The sequence below is a fragment of the Lytechinus variegatus genome, chromosome 16 (genome assembly GCF_018143015.1).
Source record: "Lytechinus variegatus isolate NC3 chromosome 16, Lvar_3.0, whole genome shotgun sequence".
Lineage (NCBI taxonomy): Eukaryota > Metazoa > Echinodermata > Echinoidea > Temnopleuroida > Toxopneustidae > Lytechinus > Lytechinus variegatus.
Window position 1 is genome coordinate 19,114,267 of NC_054755.1, and position 6,108 is coordinate 19,120,374.

A 6,108-nucleotide genomic window follows, 5' to 3' on the forward strand; every position below is an offset into this window, starting at 1 on the left:
GTTAAATATTTCAACAATCAAATAATGCGAGCGCGAAGCGCGAGCTGAAAAATTTTGACACTTCTACATAAAGAATGAAAAACTTTAATCAGTTTTTGTAATCATGAACAGGATAGCTATACAGTATAACTAAACAATTTTATGCGAGCGCAAAAATTTTAGATTTAGACCTAGAACGGGACACTCTATTCATGTTTCCTAAATCATGAAAAAGAGGGGATCTTCCTACATTACTAATGCGAGCGCAAAGCGCGAACAGAAAATGTTTGTATACGTTTTAACTGATCGAAAAGTGCCTTTTAAGGACTGCTTGCATTTAGCCATGAAGACATGACATATTTCATCAATCAAATAATGCGAGCGCGAAGCGCGAGCTGAATTTTTTTGACATTTCTACATAAAGAATGGAAAAATTTAATCAGTTTTTGTAATCATGAACAGAATAGCTATACAGTATAACTAAACAATTTTATGCGAGCGCAAAGTGCGAGCGGAAAAATTTTAGATTTAGACCTAGAACGGGACAATCTATTTATGTTTCCTAAATCGTGAAAAAGAGGGGATCTTCCTACATTAATACTGCGAGCGAAAAGCGCGAACAGAAAATGTTTGTATACGTTTTAACTGATCGAAAAGTGCCTTTTAAGGACTGCTTGCATTTAGCCATGAAGACATGACATATTTCATCAATCAAATAATGCGAGCGCGAAGCGCGAGCTGAATTTTTTGACATTTCTACATAAAGAATGGAAAAATTTAATCAGTTTTTGTAATCATGAACAGGATAGCTATACAGTATAACTATACAATTTTATGCGAGCGCAAAAATTTTAGATTTAGACCTAGAACGGGACAATCTATTCATGTTTCCTAAATCATGAAAAAGAGGGGATCTTCCTACATTACTAATGCGAGCGCAAAGCGCGAACAGAAAATGTTTGTATACGTTTTAACTGATCGAAAAGTGCCTTTTAAGGACTGCTTGCATTTAGCCATGAAGACATGACATATTTCATCAATCAAATAATGCGAGCGCGAAGCGCGAGCTGAATTTTTTGACATTTCTACATAAAGAATGGAAAAATTTAATCAGTTTTTGTAATCATGAACAGGATAGCTATACAGTATAACTAAACAATTTTATGCGAGCGCAAAGTGCGAGCGGAAAAAATCTAGATTTAGACCTAGAACGGGACACTTTATTCATGTTTCCTAAATCATGAAAAAGAGGGGATCTTCCTACATTAATAATGCGAGCGCAAAGCGCAAGCAGAAAATGTTTGTATACGTTTTGAACTGATCGAAAAGTGCCTTTTAAGGACTGCTTGCATTTAGCCATGAAGACATTACATATTCCACAATCAAATTATGCGAGCGCGAAGCGAGAGCTGAAAATTTTTGACATTTCTACATAAAGAATGGAAAACTTTAATCAGTTTTTGTAATCATGAACAAGATAGATAAACAATTGATGCGAACGCGAAGTACGAGCGGAAAAATTCTAGTTTTAGACCTAGAACGGGACACTCTATTCATGTTTTCTAAATCATGAAAAAGAGGGGATCTTCCTACATTAATAATGCGAGCGCAAAGCGCGAGCAGAAAATGTTTATATACGTTTTGAACTGATCGAAAAGTGCCTTTTAAGGACTGCTTGCATTTAGCCATGAAGACATTACATATTTCACAATCAAATTATGCGAGCGCGAAGCTCGAACGTAAAAAAAGTCGAGATTTCGACCTTGAACGGGATTCTCTATTCTTTGTAAATCATGAAAGGGATGAGAAAGGGGATCTTCCTACATTAATAATACGAGCACAAAGGGCGAGCAGAATTTTTTGATATTGTGATCTGAAACTGGATAACTGAATGAAAATGCGCGCGCGTGTTTCAGATTTAGACCTAGAATCTAGGCATTCTAAACAATCTTTTATCATGAAAATAAAAGCGAGCGCGAAGCGCGAGCTTAAAATATTTGATTTTCCGATCTGATATTTCAAACACTTTGTAGGAAACTTGTAAGGTGGATATAAATCGCACTTGATAAAGAGCTGATATGTTTCATTATTACTTTAATTTTGAGACATAGGACCTTGACATCCTTAGGACATGTTATCATATGAATATGATGACTATATATCTTCCTATTCATCTTGCTAAGCGCGAGATAACACAAAAGTGACAATTTAATTATCAAATTGATATATTAGTATTAATGCATAATGAGGGCGCGGAATCTGATGATATTATGGCCTGAACACTGAACATTTCAAGCACCTTTTTATTTATGAATAGGATGCATCATTAATTAGTTGATATATTTTAACCATTAATGCGAGCGCAAATCGCGAGCCGAAATTTTTGATAAACTGTCATGAAAAGGGGATTTTAAGTAGTTTGTTATACAATCAATATTGAGACATACATAACCCGCCAATCAAAAATGCAAGCATAGCAGCGCTAGCTGATGCGTTTTGACAATCAGACCTGAAAAGAGATATTTTGAAAACTTTATGGAATACATGAAAATAATAGGTACCTGTTACATCACAATTCGCGAACGCGCAGCGCAATTGGAAAATGTTAATATTCAGACCATAAAACTGACATTTTTACAGAGCACTTTTTAAAAATCAATATATAAATAAAAAAAATTAATGAAAGTTCGATTTCCAAGGAGAACTATGTTTTGTATACTGACTTTCCAAACTTGATATTTAATCTCCGTGTTGAACAAGATGTGGATCACTTAACAGGCAATGCGAGCGCTAAGCGCAAGCGAAAATTTTATATAGTTACATGAAATATTTTGTCCAAGTCTTCCTCTCATTTTATTTTATTAATTCGTCTTCCTCCTTTCCTTTTTTCTCTTTTCTTTTCCTTCCTTTTTCTTTCTTTCCCACCTTTTTTTGCTCTACCCATAGGGGGGTCCGGGCCCCTCGGGTCCCCACCTGGATCCGCCTATGCATGAAGAAGAGGCAATTGAATAATGGTTTTAAAATGATGTGTTCATGAATAATGTAATATCACTTTAAAAAATAATCAATGCGAGCGGGAAACTCGATCGATTTCTATTTTAACCATTTGATGCTTTCAATTTCGTTTAAATTCTCATCAGAGTAGGCCCTGCTAGAATTATGTTTAAAAATTGAACACTGCGGTTGGGGTTCAAAACTGCACCCCTAAATTTCAAATTGAACCCCTAGGGGTGCAATTTTGAACCCGCAGGTTCCAAGGCATGGAAACCCAAGGCCTAAAAACCTCAAGGCCAAGGAATTTCAAACTTTCAATATATGGAACAATGAGCCAACAACAAGGCGGCAGTTCGAATATCAGTTCGGCGCCCCTACATGTAGGTCGATCATCAATTTGCCCCCTCCCCCCGTTCGAACATCAATTCGGCCCCCAGTTCGAACATCATTTTAGCATCCCTTCGAACTCAATTTGCCTTCCCTAGTTCGAATATCATTTCGCCTCCCTAGCTCGAGTATCAATTTTGCGCCCCCCAAGTTTGAACATCGATTCGGCGCCCCCTAGTTTGAGTATCAATTTGGCGCCCCCTACCCCGAAAATCCATTCGGCCCCCCTCCCTATAGTTCGACTATCAATGAAGCGCCCCCACTTCAAACATCATTTCGGCGCCCTCCTAGTTCGAATATCAGTTCGGCGCCCCTACATGTAGGTCGATCATCAATTTGCCCCCCCCCCCCGTTCGAACAATATTCGGCCCCCAGTTCGAGCATCATTTTGGCATTCCTTCGAACTCAATTTGCCTTTCCTAGTTCGAATATTATTTCGCCCCCCTAGCTCGAGTATCAATTTTGCGCCCCCTAGTTTGAACATCAATTCGGCGCCCCCTAGTTTGAGTATCAATTTGGCTCCCCCTGCCTCGAACATCGATTCGGCCCCCCTCCCTAGTTCGAGTATGAATTTGGCGCCCCCACTTCGAACATCATTTCGGCGCCCTCCTAGTTCGAATATCAGTTCGGCGCCCCTACATGTAGGTCGATCATCAATTTCCCCCCCCCCCCGTTCGAACAATATTCGGCCCCCAGTTCGAACATCATTTTGGCATTCCTTCGAACTCAATTTGCCTTTCCTAGTTCGAATATTATTTCGCCCCCCTAGCTCGAGTATCAATTTTGCGCCCCCTAGTTTGAACATCAATTCGGCGCCCCCTAGTTTGAGTATCAATTTGGCGCCCCCTACCTCGAACATCGATTCGGCCCCCCTCCCTAGTTCGAGTATGAATTTGGCGCCCCCACTTCGAACATCATTTCGGCGCCCTCCTAGTTCGAATATCAGTTCGGCGCCCCTACATGTAGGTCGATCATCAATTTGCCCCCTCCCCCCCGTTCGAACAATATTCGGCCCCCAGTTCGAACATCATTTTGGCATTCCTTCGAACTCAATTTGCCTTCCGATCCCTAGTTCGAATATCATTTCGCCCCCCTATAGCTCGAGTATCAATTTTGCGCCCCCTAGTTTGAACATCAATTCGGCGCCCCCTAGTTTGAGTATCAATTTGGCGCTAACTACCTCGAACATCGAATCGGCCCCCCTCCCTAATTCAAGTATGAATTCGACGCCCCTACATGTAGGTCCAACATCAATTTGGCGCCCCCCCCCCGTTCGAACATAAATTCGGCCCCCAGTTCAAACATCATTTTGGCATCCCTTCGAACTCAATTTGCCTTCCGATCCCTAGTTCGAATATCATACCCCCCCTTGCTCGAGTATCAATTTTGCGCCCCCTAGTTTGAACATCAATTCGGCGCCCCCTAGTTTGAGTATCAATTTGGCGCCCCCTACCTCGAACATCGATTCGGCCCCCCTCCCTAGTTCGAGTATGAATTCGGCGCCCCTACATGTATGTTGATCATCAATTCGCCCCCCCCCCGTTCGAACATAAATTCGGCCCCCAGTTCGAACATCATTTTGGCATCCCTTCGAACTCAATTTGACTTCCCTAGTTCGAATATCATACCCTCCCCCTAGCTCGAGTATCAATTTTGCGCCCCCTAGTTGGGAACATCAATTCGGCGCCCCCCCCCTAGTTTGAGTATCAAGTGGCGCCCCCCTCCCCAGTTCGAGTATTAATTTTGCGCCCCCAGTTCGAACATCATTTTAACATCCCTTCGAACTTCATTTCGGCGCCCTCCTAGTTCGAATATCAATTCGGCGCCCCTACATGTAGGTCTAACATAAATTTGGCGCCCCTAGTTCGAATATCAATTCGGCGCCCCTACATGTAGGTCGATCATCACTTCGCCCCCCCCCCCCCGTTCGAACATCAATTCGGCCCCCAGTTCGAACATCATTTTAACATCCCTTCGAACATCATTTCGGCGCCCTCCTAGTTCGAATATCAATTCGGCGCCCCTACATGTAGATCCAACATCAATTTGGCGCCCCTAGTTCGAATACCATTTGCCCCCCCCTAGCTCGATTATCAATTTGGCGCCCCTAGTTCCAACATCAATTTGGCGCCCCTACGTCGAACATCAGTTCGCCCCCCCCCCCCCCGTTCAAACATCAATTCTGCCCCTAGTTCGAACAGCATTTTGACATCACTTCGAACATCATTTCGGCGCCCTTTTGGTTCAAACATCATTTTCTTTCCTCCTCTTCCTCTTTTTTTCTTCTCGTCCTTCCCCTCTTCCTCTTTCTCCTTTCCCCTCTTCCTCTCTCTTTTCACCCTCTTCCTCTTTTTTCTCCCTCTCCCCTCCCTTTTCTTCTCTTCCCTTCCTCTTTTTTCTCTTTCTTTCCCCTCTTCTTTTCCTCTTTTCTTTCCCCTCTCTTTTTTCCCCTCTTCTTTCTTCCCTCTTCCTCTCTTTCCTTTTTTCTCCTTTTCCTCTCTCTTCCCTCCTTTTCCTCTTTTTGTCTTCTCCCTCCCCCTCCCTTTTTCTTCTCTTCCTTCCCCCTCTTCTTTTTTTCTCTTTCTTTCCGCTCTTCTTCTCTCTTTTTTCTTTCCCTTCTTCTTTTCTTTCCCCTCTCTTTTTTCTTCTCTTTTTTCCTCCCCCTCCCTCCCCCTTTCTTTTCTTCTCTTCCTCCTTTTCTTCCCTCTTTTTCCTCTCTCTCTCTTTTCTTCTCTTCCTTTTCCTTTC